Raw genomic sequence first — 24,900 nt, 5'->3', positions numbered from 1 at the left:
CAACTGCATATTCAGCCTCTCTGCTTCCTTTGTCCATATAACTGCTTCCACCTGTACAGAGAGTCCAGTCTGCTTCTTCTAAAGGATGGTCCTGTAAATCAATTCTGCTAGAATACACTTCGTCAGCTATTTCAGCGCAGTCATGTATTAGTGCAGCCGAGTCAGGGTCTGGGAGAAGAAAGGCAGGTATTACTTTACTTATAGTTTTGAGGGAGACGTTGGGATTGTCGAGAAGAAAGGGCTTGGTACCTGCCCATTCTTTCAGCAGCGAGCTGCATATTTCCCTTTTGCTCCAGCAGGCTCAACACTTGCTGCGACACATAACTGGCATGGGCTGCCCCAAGGCAAACTTTTTCAGCTTCCTCCAAGAGCTCGCAGATGGCTGCCATTCTCAAGCAGGCTGGCCACCCCTGGACAGTGTGATTTAATTTCCTCGGCAATTATGCGATGGACTGCAAATGTCACTAAGCATTTGGATGAGGAATTCTAGGGCAACGCCCTGTTTCTCACACACATATCATTGAAAGGGCTTCAGTAGGTTTGAAAGCCCCAAAGACTGGTTGCTGAAGCCAGGTGCACTTTCAGGGACTCAAAAGCCTGAGTGCGCTCCTTTGTCCACTGTAAATGGGCTATATTCCGGTCCCTTCAGAGCCTCACACAGTGGATTAGCAGTGGGCCCAAAGCTTGGAATTCAAATGCAGCAGTCTCTTGCCATCCCCAGGAATCTCCTTAACTGTTTCCTGGTGTTGGGAGGGGTCCTCTGTGGACTTTCACTGCACGGCCTGCACCATACTCAGACTTTTCTGCTCAGGGATGTCTTTCCCCATTCCCTCAAGGAGGCGTCTCTTATAATGCTCTAAGAGAGGAAGGACATCCCCTTTAGGGTCCCAGTTGGGCTCAGTTACAGGTATTGCCCTGGAAAGGCCCAGAGCCCCATCTGGGTTTACTTGGTGTAACCTCCGAGCCTCTTCATTTGCCTTATCCAACACCAGCCTCTGCTCATCCCCCTTACTGAAGCAAAGAATTCAATAAGGCTCCTATGTCTGCCCAGTTGAGATGATAAGTGGCAAAAACTGATGCAACCAAATCAGTCATTGTAGCAGGGTTATGTCCATAAGAAGGGGTTGAGCTCTTCCAGTTTAACAGATCCAATGTAGAAAACAGAGTATGTGCCCAAATAACATCTAGCAGACTGGCCGTCTGGTCTTACTCCCACTGAAAGACTCCAAAAAAAGGATATTGCCCTGCCCCGGTAGGGGCTTTTCCTCCACTAAATCTGGTTCCTTGACCAACTCAAGACAGCGACACCAGTTCAGGCGCACTTTTCCCATTTCACTCATAGGAGTGGGTTCCCTGGGGCTGCAGGAACTCTGACCAGCCTGCAGCGGTCATAATATCTAGATCTTCCTGGCCCCTCTCCTCTGACCTTTTATCTTTCACGTGTATATTCTCTTTTCTCTGAGCCATTAACTGATTTTGCTCTTTTTCCTTTTTTTTTTTTTAACTCTGCATGCACTTTTATCATGTAAACCCAAAAACTTCTAGATAAGGCAATTTGTCCCACTTCCCTGACTTTTGACAAAACAACTCTAGTTACAGTATAATACGGTACTTTAAAGACTCATACAGTGACCAGCGCTCTCCTGAGTCTAAGTTATACAGGACACAAACAAAACAGTACTACAACAAAACAACATACGCTTTCGATATACGCTCATACGTCGATCAATTTACCAGAACCCACCCCAGCGGGCTGTTTTTTGGACCGGAGAGTCCCCCCCCATATTACCAGACAGATGCCCTTTCGGACCAGACGGAGCTCCAAACAGATGCCCTTTCGGGGCCAGAAAAGATGTCCTTTCGGACCAGACGGAGCTCCAAACAGACGGTACCCAAACAGAACAGATGACCTAAATTGTGACCTGGGATTTCAACCTGAACCAGAAAGTGCAACGATTCAATCTAGTGTGATGCGCGACGAGAGGTGCTGGGAGCAAGGGGGTGAGAATCCCCAAGTAAAATCACTTGGCAGCTGCTTGGGATTCTCTGACCCCAAACCCCCAGGGCCCCTCAGTCCAGGCAGCCAATGGGACTCCCCGCCAAACACCCAGACTTACCGGAGAGTCCCAAAGTCTGTACCGGCATGGAGTCGCCAAAATATGTAACTGGAAAAGACACCGGCGTTCGGGCTGCCTGTCACTACCAAATCCAATAAGCAATGACAGCGATTGAATCTTTTTATGGGCGCTTTATTCAGATGGCCGGCAGTCCGGGAAGATGGGGGGTTCATACCCTAACAAACCATCTTCCCCTTTCTTTCCTGGCCAGATCTTTTATAAGGGGGGTTGGGGGGAGGAAAAAACGAGGGTCGGTGAGAGCTTTGAAATTGAGCAGCTGCAGCATTTCTGTCCTGGGCAATTAGCCACCCCCCCCGAGGGGGGAGGGGGAGTCACCTGCTTCTTCCCTGCACAGATGTCTCCAGGCGGAAATCTCTAGCCAGAGCCCCAGGAGGTCGGCTGCTTTTTCTCAGGCGCCAGGATGGGCCTTATCTGTAGTTTCTGAAACAAAAGCTTAACATGCACATTACTTGCTAGATTTATGGCTATTTACCTTAAGCTAAAAATTTCCAAGTCTTAAGCCCCTATCATTTCCAGGTTGTTGTTTGCAGGCCAGTTATTTTGTAGAATATCCTTCAACTTGGGAGTTGTCCTGTGTTTCTCCATAATCACATCCAGGTGTGCATATTTGAAACGAAGACCACCTGCATGATTTTGTGACTGTTGGGGATTGACTTGTGTCCCTCCAAAAAAATATCTTGAATTTCTAACCCCTGGTGCCTACAAATGTGACCTTACTCGGAAATAGGATCTTTGCAGATACAATCAAGTTTAAGGTGAGGCTGCCAGAGCGGGCCCTGATCCAATGTGACTGTCATCCTTATAAGAAGAATAAGCCATGTAAAAGAAAGAGACTCTCGGGGAGAACGCCACGTGATGACAGAAGCAGAGCTTGGAGTGATGTGACCACAAACCAGGGACCGGCTGTCACCATTAGAAACTCCGAAGAGGCAAGGAAAGATTCTACCCCAGAGCCTTAGCGGGAGCTTGGTCCTGCCCAACACCCTTGACTGTGGATTTCTAGCTTCCGGAACTGTGAGAGAATAAAATACCTGTTGTTTTCAGCTACCCAGTTTGTGGTAGAGGCATACCTTAGACATATCTCGGGTTCCATTGCAGTAAGAAAGCAAGTATCACAAAAAGCGAGTCATAATCCTCGTGCTGGTGGATGGTCTTGCCGTCTATTGTTAAAACACACAACACCCGTGAAGCACAATAAATTGAGGTGCAAAATACGAGGTATGCCTGTACTTGGGCAGCCCTAAAAAATTAATAGAGTGCTCTTCTCTGGGCATCGCATTTTGGCGCTATGCATTAAGTCCGTCTGTTCAATTATTGGTGGTGGTAACACTGATTACTTGGTTAAGGTGCCGTATCAGTTATCCATTGCTGTGTAACAGACGGCCGTAAAACTTACGTTACTTAAAATAATGACCATTCGCGCTGACGGGTGTAGCTCGGTGTGTTGGCCGTCGTCCTGCAAACCACAAGGTCACCGGTTCAGTTCCCAGTCAGGGCACGTGCCTGAGTTGCGGGTGGGTCCGAGGTGAGCGGGGGGGGCCGGGGGGGCGTGTAAGAGGCAGCCCATCGATGTTTCTCTCCCACCCTTCCCCTCTCTAAAAGTAAATAAATGAAATCTTTAAAAGAACGACCATTCTATTTGCTCACAATTCTTTGGATCAGCAGTTTTGGCTGGGCTCAGCTGGGCAGTTCTTCGGGTCTCCAGTGGGATCACTCACACTGCTGTCAGTTGGCTTGCAGTCAGTTGGGGCCTGGTCAGTCTGAGGGACCTCAGCTGACATGGTTCATCTCCATCAACAGGCTAACCCAGGCTTGCTCCAACGGGCTCCAGCAGGCCAACCTAGACTTCTTCTCAGGGTGGTCGCAGGACAGCAAGTGAGAGCAAGTCCCAATAACAAAATGCTTTTCAACCTTCTGCTTGCATCACGTTTCCTAATAATAATGTTCCATTAGCCAAAGCGAGTCCAGAGTCAGTCTGGGAGGGTGCTGCAGCAGCACACGAGGTGGGTGCACTGGAGCCAGCCCTGCAACCTCCTGCCGCTGGAGGTGTTTACCAGGTGTGCCCTGTGTAATTATTCAGCAATTTGTGTGCAGATAATGTGTAAGTATTCAGCTACTTATCAAACTTGTGCACAATAGTTTTTAACCAAATCCTGATTTTCTAATCCCATCATTCATTGTACATTTATTAGTTGGCGGTCTATGGTAAGGAAGAACTTTCCCTCCTTCCCTTAGGTACAATTAATATGAACTCGTGGTTGTTATTCAGTTGTTTATAATCCATAACTGTTTTTATTTCTTTTGATATTCAAATGCTGTCAGATTGAGCCCACGAAAGCCCCCTTGAAGTTTAGCTGCCTTTTGAGATGTTCGTACAATTTTTGGAGCATTTCCTTATTCTCTGGCACAAGATGTTCCAGGCTCACACAGGGAAGGTGACTTCTTGAAAATTGTCTATTTCTCCAAAGAGCCTGGGTCTTTTTATTGGGGAATGGCGTTTGGAAAGGAAGAACAGGGCACTGGGTATGCTTATTGTTACTGGGTGTCTTCACTTCTAGGCCCCTTCAGGGGCTAGAGCTAGGAAATACATGTACTTCTTACACATACCTATACCTATTAAAAATAATGAGCAGGGCCCTACCGATATCTCCAATTCCAGTTTGCAACTTAACACCTCGTGGTTCCTCCTTGCCCTCCCATTCCATTCTTGAGTCCCAACATCCGTTTACCCGTTCAGTCAATCCTGCAATACGCACAGCATTGTCAGAATTGTTACAGTCATGTAGCTATGAAAAACGACCCCACTATGGGACAGTTCAGTATTTGTTGGCAGTTCTTGTCCTTAGACTTGAAGATGCTTGCTTACAGTCAACGTACTTGCTTTTAGTCATTTTGGTTGTTTTGTTTGGGGGTTTTTGTTTTTTCTATTTTTCACATTTTTTTTCCTAGACAAAGGGTAGCATACTGCATATACTAGTGCATTTACTTTTTCCCCTTAACAACAGTCAATGAGTCATACCTAGAGAAACCTAGAGGTCAAGCAAACCTGCCCTAACCTCTTCCAGACCACAAAGGCAGCCCAAGAAAAAGTAAACATCCATGCCTGGTGTGGGGACTAGAAAGGTCGCGGGTTCATTCCGGGTTGCAGGCCAGGTCCCCAGTTAGGGGGCGTGTGAGAGGCAACCGGTGGGTGTTTGTTTCTCTCCCTCTCTAAATATAGACAAAAATAAAATCATAGAAAGAAGACAAACCATAAGCCCCAAACTTTGACTTTCCCACTGCGAAAAATTTTAGAAAAAAGACGGTAAGAAAGATGGCACTCCTCAACCTAACTATAAATTGCAAACTAACCTTTGCTTTAACTAGAAGAGCCACAGCCGCTCTCCCCGTGAGTCGGGCTCCGGGTGGAAGACAGGACCACGGGGCGTCACGACGAGGGCGTGGCGTATGCAGATGAACAGGGGCGCAGAGCCTGCCGGTCGTACTCCGCCGGCGCCTCTGCGACCCGCGTCCCCACACGCAAACGCAGCCGAGGTGGTTCTCACGGTGGGCAGGTTTGGGGTGGGGGGGACGCTCAGGCGGCGAGGGTGCGGAGGCGGCGTGAGAAAGGTTACCTCGGGTGTAAAGGGAGGCAAGCGTGAGGGTTCGCAGGGAGGCGGGCAGAGCAACTCATACTTACCTGGCAGGGGAGATACCATGATCACGAAGGTGGTTTTCCCAGGGCGAGGCTTATCCATTGCACTCCGGATGTGCTGACCCCTGCGATTTCCCCAAATGTGGGAAACTCGACTGCATAATTTGTGGTAGTGGGGGACTGCGTTCGCGCTCTCCCCTGGCTTTCGGAAGTTCAATGTCAGAGTTGTTGTGGTGGTTTTTGTGCTCTAGCGGTGCTTTTTCTCTTTTCTTTCCTTGCTCGCGTCGCGCCCTCTGCCTAGGTCTTTTTCTTTCTTTTCTCCCCGCGGGGGCGGGGGGCGGGGGGCGGGGACCTGTGCTTCCCGCCTGTTCTTCCGATACACTTCCCTTTGTGCCAGCGGTCTGTTGAGTGTTTTGCCCGTTGGGCTCAACGGAGGAGTTGGGGACAGACGGAAGCTAGGGGGTTAAGTGTGACTTCCTTAACGTTTCGTGGCTCCCGGTGCTGATTGTTGGTCACTGTTCCCACTGGGCACCTTGAGAAAGACCACCAAGTGCCTAGGACTGAATAGCCAGGTGTATGTAAGGTTTAAAAGTCCTTGTGGCTCTCACCGGTTAAGTCACGGAGTGGTAAGGGGAGAGAACATGGTAAGGATTAGGTTTTTACAAAGAATGTCACGTACAGTCACACGATCACGAAAGAGAAAAGGGGAATCGCTGCTATACGCAATGAAGTTTGAGAAACGCTGATTTTGACATAACACATCCATTTCAGTTTTCTAATTTTACCCACGGGAGTGTGAATTCCCCGCGACCGGGGATTCTTGGCTGTTCTGTTGATCGCTCCCTAGTGCAGGGCTATAACGGGCTTTTAATATGCTTAGTGAGTCAATTTCTTGATCTCAGGCTTCAAAAAAGAAGAAGAAAGTGTTTCCGGCAGGTTCCCAGGTTCTCCCCCTGGGGACGGTGAAGGCTGGCGTCATAGCCAAAGTGGAGTGCTTGGCAAAGCCGCACTTGACTTGCTTGCATCTGGCAAGGCGGATCAAGCCAGCAGCTGACACAGCCAGAACCTGCGAGGGTTGAGAATGAAATACATAGTCGCAAGCTTCAGCTGTATGCGCTGGAACTTTTGCAGAAAACACATATATCCATTAGATAGCCTGGGGACGAAACAATCTGTTCCTGCAGCGTGTCCCTAAATTTGCAAAACGTCCTTGAGCTCTGTCTAATCAACCCCTATAAAATAAACTCGGAGACCATGTTCAGGGCTCATTGTCTCCCCATCAGAGGACGATCTCCCACCTGGTCCCCGCTTTGCCTTAAAGTGTCTGTGTTGTGTCCTTTCTAATCTCCCGTGGCCCCCCACTCAGGTACCCCCCCCCCCACTCCGCCCCACTCCGCGCTGGTCGAGGCACTCCTTCTTGAGTCCAGATCAGATTAGCAACACTGGTCCTTCCTGTAGAGAAATTACGGAATTGGGAACGCTCCCTTGATCAGCTTCATCAGTGATGTCTCTCAACACCATTTGCTTGAACCCCTAAGTAAAAGCTATACAGTCCCTGATCTCAGGGAGAGGATCCTCTGGTCCACAGAATTAGCCTCCAACCTAGCCTCCCCTCCACCTCTTCACTGTAGGAGAATGTGATCATTGTACAGACGTCAGAGCAAGGGAAAGGACCTCGTTTTTCTTACATACCTTCTGTTCATCCATTGCTTCGCCCTGGGTCAAGCGGTAGTGCAGTCAAAACTTCCCTTTCACCCTCTTAGGGTCTCCAATGGAGCCTGGGAATTAAAAAGGACCTGAAACACATTAATGGGAGAAAAACATACAGATTTTTACACGTACGTAGGGAGCCCCCCATGGGAAAAATGACAACCCAAAGAAGTGAGGCTAGGCAGGACTCCAAAGAGTCCTGGTTTCTTTTATTGGAGAACAGTATTTAGAGACCAAGATCTAGTCCTTAGTGTTTATTGACATTGGTGTGTCATTGCTTTTAGGCCCCGTACCTATTTTATTCAGTGGATTATAATCCATTATCATTAACTCGATTTGGCCAGCGGGAACCCTTTTCAACTGGCTCTTGTGTTCTGGGCATGACCCCATCAGTCACTGTACATTTCTTTATTTTTTAGCATAGCTACATGTTCCAAGCTCAGCCCCTATTTTCCCCTGGCCTCCTCCCCCACACCCCCCCCAGCCTGTCCCCCCCTCCTGGGGCTGATGTGCCCCTCAACCCTCCTGCCCACAATGGCCTAAGCTTGCTTTGTGGCCCAGTGAGGCTTATGGAGAAGCGATGGAGAAACGATGTGAGGCTAGCCGGGGAGACCACTCCCAGGGCTTCATGAGGCACTCTGGCCAGTCTGGGGGCTTAGCTCCCCTCCTCTTGCCCACTCACCCGGATTCCTTCGGCAGAGGCTGCTGATTCCTGAAATATAGGTCAAAGTTCTGGGGCTTCCTGAAGAGGTCCTGGAGTCTGAGATGGAGAGGTAGAAAACATCGGTGTCCGGGTTGGACTCTCCCTGCCCCAGCTCCATGTATTTTACAGACCTGGGCCCACCATCCCAAGACCACTCAATCACCCAGCGAAAGTCCGTCCCACTTAGAAGCATCGCAAGCCATACCGAAATGTGTCCCCACCCTCTGACTGGGCGGCAGGCACCTCTGCACCTTTGAGGATGAGGGGCAGTGCCTTGGAGGCTCCCTGATACTCTCAGCTACACCCCAGACAGGAAGAAGAGTCGGCCATACCCAGGCACACATTCACGGGTGCTGGACATCAAACTCAGCCCCACCCCCCCAACCCGCACCGCCGCCGCCCCCGCCTCCCCAAGAACCCAAGGTAGGTTCCCAAGGATTCCATACCTCCACATTCCTCGGGGGCCACATCCAGTGAAGGCCTAAGGTTCCGTCTTTGGCCCTGTCCGCTGGTCTCCGCAGGTGGTGGCATTGGAGGCCGGGGTCTCTCTCTAGCTGCAGAGCAATAGAATGTTCCCGAGGGTCCCCTATCAGACTGCAATGGTATGGCCTTGCGAACCCGTGGAGACCGCAAGGCTCGGACTCAGCGCGTCTTAACAGTGGGACAGCAGCAGGGAAGGCTGAAACTGCCGGGGGTCGGGGAATCAGCCCTCCAGGAAAGGAAGACGTGTGGGGAAACGCAGCTTCCAGTTTGAGAGGCAGAACCAGAACCGACTATGACTGTGGCCTCAGGGGTCAGGGCAGAGCACACGCTGGGCAGCCGAAGCTTCAGAGAGCCACCCTCCCATTGCGGTTCCACTTCCAGTCCGAGTCCACTTGCACATCCAACCTCCGGAGTTTCCTCCCCTCAGCTGGGAAGAGAGCAAGGACCCCTCACTCCCTTGCCGCCTCTGTATGCACGCTCCCTCACTCACAGCCCCTTACTTCCTGGGTGCCCTCTCTGGTTGGACCTCCAGACCCTTCCCTTCAGGCCCTGCCGATTCAGCCTCGAGGGCCCAGAGCTAAAGTTAGACATCTGGTCAAACCCCCTCCCCCCCGCCCCCCAGGCCTGGGCGCCAGGCGGGGGAAAGTGTGCCTTTCCTCGTGGAGGAAAAAACGTCAGGCATCTCCTTCGAGCCGGAATCGAACCAGCGACCTAAGGATGTCCACACAGACGTAGCCTACAGTCCTCCGCTCTACCAGCTGAGCTATCGAAGGGCGCACGCTGCTGGGGCCGGGCCGTCACTTTTTCCTGCCATGACGGACGCCAAGACGCTGGAGCGGCGCCCGCAGTCTGACCGGCCTTGGGCTTGGCCCTCTGAAGGGAGCCGAGCACGCGCCGCCCCCGCTCCCTTTCCCGGCGGAGCGGAGCAGATCCTCAGCCGGGGGGGGGGCCCGCCCCGCAACTACGATGTTTCAGGACGCCTGGCCCCGGACTCTCACCTGTTGCCTCGTTTCCCCTCCCTGTGCGCCTTTCTGCAAGGGGGGGGGGTGGGGGGGGGGTGGGGGGAGGGGTGACGACAGCGGTCCGATCCGTGGCGGGAAAGCCGGCAGGAACGCGGGGGGGGCGGGCGGAGAGGAGGGGAGCGGCGCTGGCGAAGCGGCTGCGTGGGGCGGGCGGCGGGCGGAGGCCTCCCTCCCACAGGGAAGGAGGAGAACTCGGCGGCACCGGCACGGTTAGGCGGCTGCTAACCGCCAAGCCGCCTGCTGGTGTTCAAGTGCCTTTAGTTCAAATTTATCCTTATGCCAAAAATGCACACGCCAGCATCGTCTTGCCCGGATCGTGCGAGTCTCCTGAGCGAGCTCCCTGCTGTGGGCCCTGCCACCCCGTGCTCAAAGCCTTCTGGTTCGCTCAGATTTAAATAGCCTTACAATGGCCTACAAGGTCCTCATGACCTTGCCCTCACCTAGTCACTTCTCTGACTTAATTTTGTGCGACTCTTTTTAAGTTTGCTCCAGACACAGGGCCTGCGTGCTGTTCTCCGAACACAGCCTTACCTGGGCTTGTGCTCCTGCCGATCTGAGCGCTAAGGATGCCCCTTCCCCCAGACATCCCGGTGACCAACTCCCTCACCTTCTTCGGGTCTCTGGCTCACATGGCACCTTCTTTCTCTCCCTCGTTTTTTAAGATTGTTCATTTTTATTTTTATTGTTGTTCAAGTGCAGTTGTCTCCATTTTCCCACCCCCACTCTCCCCCGCCCCACCCACCCCCACCCTCAATCCTACCCCGCCCCATTTGGCTTTGTCAATGGGTCCTGTTTTATAGCTGTTCCTTGACGACCCTTCCCCTTATTTCCCCCTTTATCCCCCTCCGCCTCCCCTCTGGTTACTCTCAGTTTGTTCTCTATATCAATGTCTCTGGTTCTATTTTGCTTGCTTGTTTGTTTTGTTGATTAGGTTCCGCTTATAGGCGAGATCATACGGTGTTTGTCCTTCACGGCCTGGCTTACTTCACTTAGCATAATGCTCTCCAGTTCCATCCACGCTGTCATGAAGGGTAGGGGCTCCTTCTTTCTTTCTGCTGCATAGTGTTCCACTGTGTGAACGTGCCCGTTTTTTGGTCCATTCATTTACCTGTGAGCACTTAGGTTGCTTCCGGCACTTGGCTATTGTAAATTGTGCTGCTATGATCATTGGGGTGCACAGGTGTTTCAGGATTCTTAGGGTATAGTCCCAACAGTGGAATTGCTGGGTCAAAAGGCAGATCCATTTTTAGTTTTCTGAGGAAGTTCCATACTGATTTCCACAGTGGCTGCACCAGTCTGCAGTCCCACCAACAGTGCACTAGGGACCCCTTTTCTCCACAACCTCGTCATGGCGCCTTCTCAATGCGGCCTCTTCTGACCACCCGGTTTAACACAGCCACCTGCCCCTTACTGCAACTCCCGATCCCCTTTCCCTCCTTTTTGTTCCTTTGTTCCATCGCTCTTAGCACCTAACGCATTAATTAATTTACCTAATGTATCCATTGTCGATTTTCTCCCACCCCACTCCAAGAGGGCTTTATGTTCCCAAATTCCCGAACAGTGTCTGGCACGGTGTATGCACTCAATACACAACTGTTGAATGGAGAAACTCTCAGTGTCGTGAAAGAGGAGATCAGAATATAAGAGAAGGGGCCAGGATTCACCCAGGGGGAGTGCAGTCATCTTATCTGATCACAAAACAGAATTCCTTAAGCTGCCAACCGCAGAACTCTCAGCATATAGCACCCCACCCAAAGCGCTTCCCGCAGCAAGAGCCTTGACTAGCCACCAGCATGGCTCCCAGCAGCATCAGGTCCTGTCCCTAGGAAGGACCTCCCATCCCCCCATTAAATGCCTGCCTGAGAAAGTCCTAGAGGTTTATACTCCTTTGAAATGTAATGGGGGAAGGACAGAGCCTGTCCCCCGGTCTCTGGGAGGACAGAATCCTAACTTCAATCACTGCTTGCCAAGGAACACGGCTGGCCTAACTGCCTTTATACGGACCAACCCTTGTAGTTTTTCACTTCCCTGACTCTACTGAGCTCTCCCCCACCCCCCATTCTCCTTTTAGAGACGCCTCGATCACCTCTGCACTAATCGGAATGGAGCTCGGCTTTTCCCACCCTGTCGGTAGTTACTGAAAGAAATCCGTTTCACCACTCACTACTGTCTGCTGTGTCCATCTTTGGCAGAGTCCGAGTCAGAAAGGACCAGGGGGCACTTTGGGGCCACCGTGTTGCGCGTGCTGGGGCAGAAGGGCGCCTGACCCTGGCCAGTGGGTTTCCCGGGAGACCCCCCCCACCCCCACCCCACGCCTGGCTGCGGCTGAAGGGGACCGCTCAGCGCTTCAACCTGATTTTCTTTCTACAAAATGTAGAATCCTGGTATGTCGTTCCGCCTTACTAGGTTGGGCTACCACATATTCCGAAGCACGTTGCGTCACTTTGACCCAGAAAGACCCCGTAAATAAACATTATCACGATTTCTTATTAAGCCACTTAACACTTAATGTCAACCGGCAAAAAGGCCTTCCCTGACTTTTCGATTACTTTGAAGATGAGTTCCAGCAGGCGAGGACAAAAATAGGGCGAAATTATCTTTTGCTGCGCCGAAGGTGGGGCCGTAAGTGCTGGGCGCAGACTGCGGCGGGATCCGGTCCTCTCGGGCCGGGGAGTGGTGGCCTCACCGCCAGCGGCGCGCGTCCCGCGGGCGGCAGAATGGAAGGCAGGGCGTCCGGAACGTCATGACAAGGGCGTGGTGTATGTAGATGAGCAGGAGCGCAGAGGCTGCCTGTCCTTCCCCCCCGCCAGCGCCTGCACGACCCGCCGCCCCCGCCCCCCCCCCGCTCCCCCCCCCCCCCCGCCCGCGGCCCGAGAAGCAAACGACGCAGTGGTTGTTTTCGCCACGGGCCAGGTTGGGAGCGAGGGACCCTCAGGCAGCGAGGGCGGGGCGATGTAGGGCGTGAGGAAAGTCACCGCGGGTGTAAAGGGAGGCGAGCGTGAGGGTTCGCGGGGAGGCGAGCGAAACAACTCATACTTACCTGGCAGGGGAGATACCATGATCACGAAGGTGGTTTTCCCAGGGCGAGGCTTATCCATTGCACTCCGGATGTGCTGACCCCTGCGATTTCCCCAAATGTGGGAAACTCGACTGCATAATTTGTGGTAGTGGGGGACTGCGTTCGCGCTCTCCCCTGGCTTGATGGTGATTCAAAGACAGGACTTGGTCTGCTTGGCTTTTGCCTGTGCGTTCCTTCTCGTTAACGCTTCTCTGCCGCACCTCTCACGTCGCGTTGAGTCCCACTTACTGTGTTTGCTTTCTGTCACTTTGTCCTGGAGGCGTGAGGGAAGGGGGGCTTGCCACCCGACGTGCCGACTCATACATGGTGTCAACTGGGTATTGGGGGCGTTGAGGGGAGGAATGCCACGTGAAGTGTACGACTGCCTGCCCTTATACTAGCGGTAGCTGTGCACCTGAACCTTTGCCATAGACTTGACCTTTGCAGTAGTTCCTGTGAGTTCAAGGCGAGAGAAAAACTCGCTAGTGCGTTTACTCCTGAGTATGCTTCGCTCCCGTACTCAGTGGATTCTTCTCTTCTGTAGAGGTTGTCCCAATCGAGCCAGGGAGCGTACTCAGTGGATTCTTCTCTTCTGTAGAGGTTGTCCCAATCGAGCCAGGGAGCGTTAACAGCTTTGTGTCAAATTTAGGGGTTGAGTATGTGAACACTATACTAGCTTTACTTTGGTATTGAAGATCACATGTAAAAGACATATATGGACATAGGCAGATACGGCTTTCTATGACTTAATTTGTGATATATAAAACAGGGGAAGGGAGAGAGACATCCATGTGTGAAACATTGGTCAGTTGTCTCTTGCATGGCCCCAACGGGCAGCTTTGCCCCTCAACCCAGGCATGTGGCCGGACTACAATCCGAATCGGTGACCTTCCAGTCTTCCGGATCATGCCCAACCCACTGAGACACACGAGCCAGGGCCATACTTTATTATGCCTGTGGTTTTAGACCCTGAGATATTTGGGGTCTTTACTTTCCAAAATATTTTCCCCAATATATTGTTTACATGTCTTACTGTTTATTCCATTACAGTTGCCCCAATCCCCCCCGCCTTTGCCCCTTTCCACCCAGCCCCACAGTCAATCTCCACATGGCATATATGTTCTTTGACTTACCTTTCATCGTCTTTCAACCAGTCCCCACCACCCCCTTCCTCTCTTGCGGCTGTCAGCCTGTTCTATATATGTCTATGCTCGTTGGTTTATTTTGTTCATTAGATTCCATTTATAAGTGAGATCATATGGTATTTGTCTTTCATTGACTGATGTACTTCACTTAGCATAGTAGTCTCCGGTTCCATCCATGCAGTCAAAAATGGCAAGAACTCCTTCTTCCCCCTCCCCACCCCCAAAGATTTCATTCATCCTCTCTTTAGAGAGGGGAAGGGAGGGAGAAGGAGAGGGAGAGGGGGAGGGAGAGAAACATCAACGCGTGGTTGACCCTCAGGTACCCCTCACCCGGGACCTGGCCTGGAACATGGACTGGGAATGGAACCGACATGTGCCCTAAGCAGGAATGAAACCTGGCGACCTTTCGTTTTGTGTTTCCTGCCTGGGGTTAAATGAGGTCACAAAGGTGGGGGCTATAACTCATATGACTGGTGTTCCGTAACAAGAAGATATCAGGGATGGCTGCAACCCAAGGACAAGCCTCAGAAGAAACCAAACCTGCCCACACCTTGGTCCTACATTTCCACCAGGCAGAATCCCCCTTCCTGTGGTATTTTGTAATGCCAACCCAAGCCAATTAATACAGTCTTTGCAATTTCTTTAGTGGATTGACTGTGATGCACATATGCTTTTTCCATGGAAACTGTAATAAGTGAAAGCTGTATGTTATTAGTGGGAGGAGCTAAGACATTAGAAGATGGTTTGTAGAAAAGGACTCCGGGATTGGGACTTCCGGCAAGATGGAGGAATAGGTGGACGCACCCTACCTCCTCGCACAACCAAGAATAGAACAACAATAATTTACAGATATAATATCACTCAGAACTGGCAGAGGATTTATCTGAATGGAAGTCGGACAGCCAAGAAGTTGAAGTAGACCCGTACATGCAGACTGGTAGGGGACGACGAGCTGGGCGGGCGCGGGGCTGGCGCGGGTCGGCGGCGCGCGGAGGTCGGGGAAAATTTGGCGCAAAATCGGCGCAAGAACGCAGCGGTGATCCCTGAGTGTGCAAGCTGCGGCTGGGGGACCCAGTGAGGCAGCAATTGTGGACCAGGGCGGAGCTCGCGGCCCAGGACCCCGAAGAGGTGTCTGAGCCCAGGAGAACGGAACTACCGCCATTGTTCCCGCCCGTCCCCGCTCCCGCCCCCGCCCCCACCCCCACATATAACATCACAATCTAGCGACTGGGGTGCCCAGCTCCGGTGAACACCTAGGGCTCCGCCCCCCCACCGTAACAAGAGCGACCAGACCGGGGGGAAAAAAAAAAAAAAGGGGGGAGACAGGGAAAGACATAAGACATGTTTCCAGCAGAACAGATCAGTCCCCCAGGACTCATCCTTTTGAGCGACCAAGAAATAGCCAGTCTATCAGATGCACAGTTCAAAACACTGGCGATCAGAAAGCTCACGGAACTGGTTGACTTTGGGCGCAATTTAGATGAAAGGATGCAGGTTACCATAAAAGAGATGCAGGAAGATACGCGGAGGAGAGCCAATAGTGAAAGGAAGGAATCTGAGTCTCAAAACAATACAGTGGACCAGAAGGAAGATAGAATCAACCAAGCAGGAAAGCGTGATGAAATAAGAATTCAAAATATCGAGGAAAAGCTTAAGAGCATCCAGGACACCTTTAAACGTTCCAACATTCGAATTATAGGGGTACCAGAAGGGGAGGAGCAACAAGTGGAAAAGTTATTTGAACAAATAATAAAGGAGAACTTAACCCAATCTGGCAAAGGGAACAGTCTTCCAAGAAATCCAAGAAGCTCAGAGAGCCCCAAAGAAGCTGGGCCCAAGAAGAAACACACCAAGGCACATCATAATTACATTAGCCCAGGTAAAAACGAAGGAGAGAATCCTAGAAGCAGCAAGAGATAAGGGGACAGTCACCTACAAAGGAGTTCCCATCAGACTGTCAGCTGATTTCTCCAAAGAGACCTTCCAGGCAAGAAGGGGCTGGAAAGAAATATTCCAAGTCATGAAAGACAAGGACCTACATCCCAGATTGCTCTATCCAGCAAAGCTCTCATTTAGAATGGAAGGGAAGATAAAGTGCTTTTCAGATAAGGTCAAGTGAAAGGAGTTCATCATCACCAAGCCCTTATTTTATGAAATGCTAAAGGGACTTAGCTAAGAAAAGAAGATAAAGAAAAGACATGTATAGTAAAAGGACAGCAAACTCACAATTATTAACAACCACACCTAAAGCAAAACCAAAAGAAACTAAGTAAACAACTAGAACAGGAACAGAGCCACAGAAATGGAGGGCACATGGAGGGCTAGCAGCGGGGGGGTGGGAGGAGGAGAGGGGGGAAAAGGTATAGAGAATAAGTAGCATAGAATGTAGGTTGAAAATAGATAGGGGGAGGGCAAGAATAGTACGGGAAATGTAGAAGCTAAAGAACTCACAAGTATGACACATGGACATGAACTAAAGGGGGGGGGGAACGTGGGTGGGAGAGGGGGTACAGGGTGGAGGGGAGAGAAGGGGGGAAATGGGACAACTGTAATAGCATAATCAATAAAATATATTTTTTAAAAAAGAAAAGGACTCCGTAGAATGTAGAAATTTCAAGAAGTGAATCAGAACAAATATGTGGAACTTAATGAACAAAATTAACAAAATATACCCATAGCTGTCAGAGGGGAGGGAGTAGGAGGGCTGGGTGAAAAAGGTGAAGGTGTTAAGCAAAACAAACAAAAACGGGAAAACATAACAAAACACCTCGTATAAATGGTGATATAAGGAGACACGACTTGGGGTGGTGAACACACAATATACAGGGGATGTGTTATAGAGTCGTAAGCCCTAAACTTATATAAAAAAACCTTTAGCTAAGAACTAAAGCTTCACCTTTAGCTAATTGGTCAATTGAAGGAATCCCAAAGGTGGGGAACCACAAAGGTGGGAACTGATGAACTAACCATATGTATCAAAAACTCTTAAGAAAATAGCCTTACCTTTTCTGATACATACTGGTGCTCCTTACTCTGCAGTTTCCTGGAAATGTTTTACTTTCCATCGGATGACAGATCAACAGATTGTTGGTTTTCTGTGTCACTTTTTCTGCACTTCCTAGATAGATAGGCCCTCTGACTGAGGAACATATGTTCTTTCTCCTGAGACTGCCTCTAACCTACTGAAGAGACGCTGTGCAAATAAAAGACTACCATATTCTGTATTGAAGATAGAATGTTTGTAGAGTTCCCTGGAGAAAAAGGCCCCTTATTTGGAGAAAAAAGCCCTCCGATTTGGTACTTGTGTGTGTTCTGAGAAGAAGAAGGAGGAGGAGGAGGAGGAGGAAGGAGGAGGAGGAAAGAGGAGGAGGAGGAGGAAGAAGAAGAAGCGGCAGCAGCAGCAGCATAAAGCATTTTGAGCTATAAAAAATTGATGTATGGAGAGTTGGCACTTAAATTAAAAAAAAAAGTGTAAAAGTATATGAGTTGTCAAAAAGTCACTTAGAAGGAATAAAACCAGTTATAGAAGAATTAGAGAAATAAGATAACTTTAAAAAAATATTTACCTCTGGCTGGTGTAGCTCACTGGTTTCAGTGCTGGCCTGGTTCGATTTCCAGTTGGGTCCTCAGCTGGCAGAGTGCAAGAGGTATATCTCTCACACATGGATATTTCTCTCTCTCCTTCTTCCTCCCTTCCCCTGTCTCTATAAGTGAATGAATAAAATCTTTAAGACTTGCCCTGCCTGGTGAATACCTAAGGCCCCGCCCCTTACAACTTAACAGGTGTCCCAAGACAAAAAATGGAGCAAAACTGAAGAGAAAGAGCTAAGCAATGAGATGGTCAACCTATCTGATGCAGAGTTCAAAACACTGGTAAGCATCAAGATACTCAGAACTGATAGAAGTTGGCCTTAAAATGAAAGAAGAAATAGAGGATACCCAAAGTGAAATAAAGCAAAATATTCTCGGAACCAACAGTGAAGGGAAGGAAACCAGAGCTCCACTCAATGATTTGAAACAAAAGGAAGAGATAAGCATCCTACTGTAACAGCATGAAGAAACAAGAATTCAAAAAAATGAAGAGAAACTTAGGAACATATGAGACATCTTTAAATACTCCAATATTTGAATTATAGGTGTGCCAGGAGGAGAAGAAAAACAGCAAAAAATTGAAAGCTTATTTGAACAAATAATGAAGGAGAACTCCCCCAATCTAAGCAAAGGAAATAGACTTCCAGGAAATAGAAGCTCAGAGAGTCCCAAAAAAGTTGGACCAAAGGAAGCATACACCACGGAACACCAAAATTACATTAGTCAGGATGAAAGATAGGGAAAGAACCTTAAAAGCATCAAGAGAAAAGGAGAGTCACCAGAGCAGGGCAACCCACTTTGCCAAGTTGTGTTGCTGTCTGTGGGGGAGGGGTCAGAGAGGGAACAATGCAGCTCTCTTGCTGGGCTGAAGCCCCACTTTCCAAAAATCTCTCGTGTGAGGGTGGGAGTTTCTCCCACTGTGGCAACCCCTGAGGTGAGATGAGCCTGTTTCCTGTTCAGCCAGCCCCATGTGCACAGTCCCCCGCCTTGCTCCGGTTCCTTTCAGCCAGCCTCGCCCACAGGGTCCGCTGCCTTGTCAAGCACTGTCTCCAACCTCCTGTCTGCCCTATCTCCCTCCTACCAGTCTGGTTGGTCTGGTTGTTTCTTTTAATTCCTTGGTTGTCAGAGTTCCATACAGTTAGATTTTCTGGCACTTCTGGCACTTTATTGTTTTTAGACTGGTTGCTGTCTTTCTTTTCGTTGTGAGGAAGAGAAAGGTTTCTACCTACACCTCCATCTTGGACAGAAATCTCTTAAAGATTTTATTCATTCACTTATAGAGACAGGGGAAGGGAGGAAGAAGGAGAGAGAGAAATATCCATGTGTGAGAGATATACCTCTTGCACTCTGCCAGCTGAGGACCCAACTGGAAATCGAACCAGGCCAGCACTGAAACCAGTGAGCTACACCAGCCAGAGGTAAATATTTTTTTAAAAGTTATCTTATTTCTCTAATTCTTCTATAACTGGTTTTATTCCTTCTAAGTGACTTTTTGACAACTCATATACTTTTACACTTTTTTTTTAATTTAAGTGCCAACTCTCCATACATCAATTTTTTTATAGCTCAAAATGCTTTATGCTGCTGCTGCTGCCGCTTCTTCTTCTTCCTCCTCCTCCTCCTCTTTCCTCCTCCTCCTTCCTCCTCCTCCTCCTCCTCCTTCTTCTTCTCAGAACACACACAAGTACCAAATCGGAGGGCTTTTTTCTCCAAATAAGGGGCCTTTTTTCTCCAGGGAACTCTACAAACATTCTATCTTCAATACAGAATATGGTAGTCTTTTATTTGCACAGCGTCTCTTCAGTAGGTTAGAGGCAGTCTCAGGAGAAAGAACATATGTTCCTCAGTCAGAGGGCCTATCTATCTAGGAAGTGCAGAAAAAGTGACACAGAAAACCAACAATCTGTTGATCTGTCATCCGATGGAAAGTAAAACATTTCCAGGAAACTGCAGAGTAAGGAGCACCAGTATGTATCAGAAAAGGTAAGGCTATTTTCTTAAGAGTTTTTGATACATATGGTTAGTTCATCAGTTCCCACCTTTGTGGTTCCCCACCTTTGGGATTCCTTCAATTGACCAATTAGCTAAAGGTGAAGCTTTAGTTCTTAGCTAAAGGTTTTTTTATATAAGTTTAGGGCTTACGACTCTATAACACATCCCCTGTATATTGTGTGTTCACCACCCCAAGTCGTGTCTCCTTATATCACCATTTATACGAGGTGTTTTGTTATGTTTTCCCGTTTTTGTTTGTTTTGCTTAACACCTTCACCTTTTTCACCCAGCCCTCCTACTCCCTCCCCTCTGACAGCTATGGGTATATTTTGTTAATTTTGTTCATTAAGTTCCACATATTTGTTCTGATTCACTTCTTGAAATTTCTACATTCTACGGAGTCCTTTTCTTTTTTAAAAAATATATTTTATTGATTATGCTATTACAGTTGTCCCATTTCCCCCCTTCTCCCCTCCACCCTGTACCCCCCTCTCCCACCCACGTCCCCCCCTTTAGTTCATGTCCATGTGTCATACTTGTGAGTTCTTTAGCTTCTACATTTCCCGTACTATTCTTGCCCTCCCCCTATCTATTTTCAACCTACATTCTATGCTACTTATTCTCTATACCTTTTCCCCCTCTCTCCTCCTCCCACCCCCCCGCTGCTAGCCCTCCATGTGCCCTCCATTTCTGTGGCTCTGTTCCTGTTCTAGTTGTTTACTTAGTTTCTTTTGGTTTTGCTTTAGGTGTGGTTGTTAATAATTGTGAGTTTGCTGTCCTTTTACTATACATGTCTTTTCTTTATCTTCTTTTCTTAGCTAAGTCCCTTTAGCATTTCATAAAATAAGGGCTTGGTGATGATGAACTCCTTTCACTTGACCTTATCTGAAAAGCACTTTATCTTCCCTTCCATTCTAAATGAGAGCTTTGCTGGATAGAGCAATCTGGGATGTAGGTCCTTGTCTTTCATGACTTGGAATATTTCTTTCCAGCCCCTTCTTGCCTGGAAGGTCTCTTTGGAGAAATCAGCTGACAGTCTGATGGGAACTCCTTTGTAGGTGACTGTCCCCTTATCTCTTGCTGCTTCTAGGATTCTCTCCTTCGTTTTTACCTGGGCTAATGTAATTATGATGTGCCTTGGTGTGTTTCTTCTTGGGCCCAGCTTCTTTGGGGCTCTCTGAGCTTCTTGGATTTCTTGGAAGACTGTTCCCTTTGCCAGATTGGGTTAAGTTCTCCTTTATTATTTGTTCAAATAACTTTTCCACTTGTTGCTCCTCCCCTTCTGGTACCCCTATAATTCGAATGTTGGAACGTTTAAAGGTGTCCTGGATGCTCTTAAGCTTTTCCTCGATATTTTGAATTCTTATTTCATCACGCTTTCCTGCTTGGTTGATTCTATCTTCCTTCTGGTCCACTGTATTGTTTTGAGACTCAGATTCCTTCCTTTCACTATTGGCTCTCCTCCGCGTATCTTCCTGCATCTCTTTTATGGTAACCTGCATCCTTTCATCTAAATTGCGCCCAAAGTCAACCAGTTCCGTGAGCTTTCTGATCGCCAGTGTTTTGAACTGTGCATCTGATAGACTGGCTATTTCTTGGTCGCTCAAAAGGATGAGTCCTGGGGGACTGATCTGTTCTGCTGGAAACATGTCTTATGTCTTTCCCTGTCTCCCCCCTTTTTTTTTTTTTTCCCCCCGGTCTGGTCGCTCTTGTTACGGTGGGGGGGGCGGAGCCCTAGGTGTTCACCGGAGCTGGGCACCCCAGTCGCTAGATTGTGATGTTATATGTGGGGGTGGGGGCGGGGGCGGGAGCGGGGACGGGCGGGAACAATGGCGGTAGTTCCGTTCTCCTGGGCTCAGACACCTCTTCGGGGTCCTGGGCCGCGAGCTCCGCCCTGGTCCACAATTGCTGCCTCACTGGGTCCCCCAGCCGCAGCTTGCACACTCAGGGATCACCGCTGCGTTCTTGCGCCGATTTTGCGCCAAATTTTCCCCGACCTCCGCGCGCCGCCCGACCCGCGCCAGCCCCGCGCCCGCCCAGCTCGTCGTCCCCTACCAGTCTGCATGTACGGGTCTACTTCAACTTCTTGGCTGTCCGACTTCCATTCAGATAAATCCTCTGCCAGTTCTGAGTGATATTATATCTGTAAATTATTGTTGTTCTATTCTTGGTTGTGCGAGGAGGTAGGGTGCGTCCACCTATTCCTCCATCTTGCCGGAAGTCCCAATCCCGGAGTCCTTTTCTACAAACCATCTTCTAATGTCTTAGCTCCTCCCACTAATAACATACAGCTTTCACTTATTACAGTTTCCATGGAAAAAGCATATGTGCATCACAGTCAATCCACTAAAGAAATTGCAAAGACTGTATTAATTGGCTTGGGTTGGCATTACAAAAATACCACAGGAAGGGGGATTCTGCCTGGTGGAAATGTAGGACCAAGGTGTGGGCAGGTTTGGTTTCTTCTGAGGCTTGTCCTTGGGTTGCAGCCATCCCTGATATCTTCTTGTTACGGAACACCAGTCATATGAGTTATAGCCCCACCTTTGTGACCTCATTTAACCCCAGGCAGGAAACACAAAACGAAAGGTCGCCAGGTTTCATTCCTGCTTAGGGCACATGTCGGTTCCATTCCCAGTCCATGTTCCAGGCCAGGTCCCGGGTGAGGGGTACCTGAGGGTCAACCACGCGTTGATGTTTCTCTCCCTCCCCCTCTCCCTCTCCTTCTCCCTCCCTTCCCCTCTCTAAAGAGAGGATGAATGAAATCTTTGGGGGTGGGGAGGGGGGGAAGAAGGAGTTCTTGCCATTTTTGACTGCATGGATGGAACCGGAGACTACTATGCTAAGTGAAGTACATCAGTCAATGAAAGACAAATACCATATGATCTCACTTATAAATGGAATCTAATGAACAAAATAAACCAACGAGCATAGACATATATAGAACAGGCTGACAGCCGCAAGAGAGGAAGGGGGTGGTGGGGACTGGTTGAAAGACGATGAAAGGTAAGTCAAAGAACATATATGCCATGTGGAGATTGACTGTGGGGCTGGGTGGAAAGGGGCAAAGGCGGGGGGGGGGATTGGGGGCAACTGTAATGGAATAAACAGTAAGACATGTAAACAATATATTGGGGAAAATATTTTGGAAAGTAAAGACCCCAAATATCTCAGGGTCTAAAACCACAGGCATAATAAAGTATGGCCCTGGCTCGTGTGTCTCAGTGGGTTGGGCATGATCCGGAAGACTGGAAGGTCACCGATTCGGATTGTAGTCCGGCCACATGCCTGGGTTGAGGGGCAAAGCTGCCCGTTGGGGGCCATGCAAGAGACAACTGACCAATGTTTCACACATGGATGTCTCTCTCCCTTCCCCTGTTTTATATATCACAAATTAAGTCATAGAAAGCCGTATCTGCCTATGTCCATATATGTCTTTTACATGTGATCTTCAATACCAAAGTAAAGCTAGTATAGTGTTCACATACTCAACCCCTAAATTTGACACAAAGCTGTTAACGCTCCCTGGCTCGATTGGGACAACCTCTACAGAAGAGAAGAATCCACTGAGTACGCTCCCTGGCTCGATTGGGACAACCTCTACAGAAGAGAAGAATCCACTGAGTACGGGAGCGAAGCATACTCAGGAGTAAACGCACTAGCGAGTTTTTCTCTCGCCTTGAACTCACAGGAACTACTGCAAAGGTCAAGTCTATGGCAAAGGTTCAGGTGCACAGCTACCGCTAGTATAAGGGCAGGCAGTCGTACACTTCACGTGGCATTCCTCCCCTCAACGCCCCCAATACCCAGTTGACACCATGTATGAGTCGGCACGTCGGGTGGCAAGCCCCCCTTCCCTCACGCCTCCAGGACAAAGTGACAGAAAGCAAACACAGTAAGTGGGACTCAACGCGACGTGAGAGGTGCGGCAGAGAAGCGTTAACGAGAAGGAACGCACAGGCAAAAGCCAAGCAGACCAAGTCCTGTCTTTGAATCACCATCAAGCCAGGGGAGAGCGCGAACGCAGTCCCCCACTACCACAAATTATGCAGTCGAGTTTCCCACATTTGGGGAAATCGCAGGGGTCAGCACATCCGGAGTGCAATGGATAAGCCTCGCCCTGGGAAAACCACCTTCGTGATCATGGTATCTCCCCTGCCAGGTAAGTATGAGTTGTTTCGCTCGCCTCCCCGCGAACCCTCACGCTCGCCTCCCTTTACACCCGCGGTGACTTTCCTCACGCCCTACATCGCCCCGCCCTCGCTGCCTGAGGGTCCCTCGCTCCCAACCTGGCCCGTGGCGAAAACAACCACTGCGTCGTTTGCTTCTCGGGCCGCGGGCGGGGGGGGGGGGAGGGGGCGGCGGGTCGTGCAGGCGCTGGCGGGGGGGAAGGACAGGCAGCCTCTGCGCTCCTGCTCATCTACATACACCACGCCCTTGTCATGACGTTCCGGACGCCCTGCCTTCCATTCTGCCGCCCGCGGGACGCGCGCCGCTGGCGGTGAGGCCACCACTCCCCGGCCCGAGAGGACCGGATCCCGCCGCAGTCTGCGCCCAGCACTTACGGCCCCACCTTCGGCGCAGCAAAAGATAATTTCGCCCTATTTTTGTCCTCGCCTGCTGGAACTCATCTTCAAAGTAATCGAAAAGTCAGGGAAGGCCTTTTTGCCGGTTGACATTAAGTGTTAAGTGGCTTAATAAGAAATCGTGATAATGTTTATTTACGGGGTCTTTCTGGGTCAAAGTGACGCAACGTGCTTCGGAATATGTGGTAGCCCAACCTAGTAAGGCGGAACGACATACCAGGATTCTACATTTTGTAGAAAGAAAATCAGGTTGAAGCGCTGAGCGGTCCCCTTCAGCCGCAGCCAGGCGTGGGGGGGGGGGGGGGGGGGGGGGTCTCCCGGGAAACCCACTGGCCAGGGTCAGGCGCCCTTCTGCCCCAGCACGCGCAACACGGTGGCCCCAAAGTGCCCCCTGGTCCTTTCTGACTCGGACTCTGCCAAAGATGGACACAGCAGACAGTAGTGAGTGGTGAAACGGATTTCTTTCAGTAACTACCGACAGGGTGGGAAAAGCCGAGCTCCATTCCGATTAGTGCAGAGGTGATCGAGGCGTCTCTAAAAGGAGAATGGGGGGTGGGTGGGGGGAGAGCTCAGTAGAGTCAGGGAAGTGAAAAACTACAAGGGTTGGTCCGTATAAAGGCAGTTAGGCCAGCCGTGTTCCTTGGCAAGCAGTGATTGAAGTTAGGATTCTGTCCTCCCAGAGACCGGGGGACAGGCTCTGTCCTTCCCCCATTACATTTCAAAGGAGTATAAACCTCTAGGACTTTCTCAGGCAGGCATTTAATGGGGGGATGGGAGGTCCTTCCTAGGGACAGGACCTGATGCTGCTGGGAGCCATGCTGGTGGCTAGTCAAGGCTC

The 24,900-nt window shown here is 49.8% G+C and overlaps 4 non-coding genes across 4 annotated transcripts; 2 read left to right on the top strand and 2 right to left on the bottom strand.

Annotated features, from left to right (window-relative positions):
- The first annotated feature begins 5,809 nt into the window (after positions 1–5,809).
- On the top strand, positions 5,810–5,973 carry LOC123825326. The gene has a single exon (XR_006786872.1). It is a non-coding gene; the product is annotated as a U1 spliceosomal RNA (small nuclear RNA).
- Positions 5,974–9,351: 3,378 nt separating this feature from the next.
- On the bottom strand, positions 9,352–9,441 carry TRNAY-GUA. The gene is given in 2 exon segments: positions 9,352–9,387; positions 9,405–9,441. It is a non-coding gene; the product is annotated as a tRNA-Tyr (tRNA).
- Positions 9,442–12,722: 3,281 nt separating this feature from the next.
- LOC123825324 lies at positions 12,723–12,886 on the top strand. The gene has a single exon (XR_006786871.1). It is a non-coding gene; the product is annotated as a U1 spliceosomal RNA (small nuclear RNA).
- Positions 12,887–23,482: 10,596 nt separating this feature from the next.
- Positions 23,483–23,646, bottom strand: LOC123825370. The gene has a single exon (XR_006786905.1). It is a non-coding gene; the product is annotated as a U1 spliceosomal RNA (small nuclear RNA).
- Between the last annotated feature and the right edge of the window lie 1,254 nt (positions 23,647–24,900).

The sequence above is a fragment of the Phyllostomus hastatus genome, unplaced genomic scaffold (genome assembly GCF_019186645.2).
Source record: "Phyllostomus hastatus isolate PE091 unplaced genomic scaffold, TTU_PhHast_1.1 phas_contig_62, whole genome shotgun sequence".
In the NCBI taxonomy this organism is placed as follows: Eukaryota; Metazoa; Chordata; class Mammalia; order Chiroptera; family Phyllostomidae; genus Phyllostomus; species Phyllostomus hastatus.
This window is presented reverse-complemented; position numbering and strand designations above follow the sequence as displayed.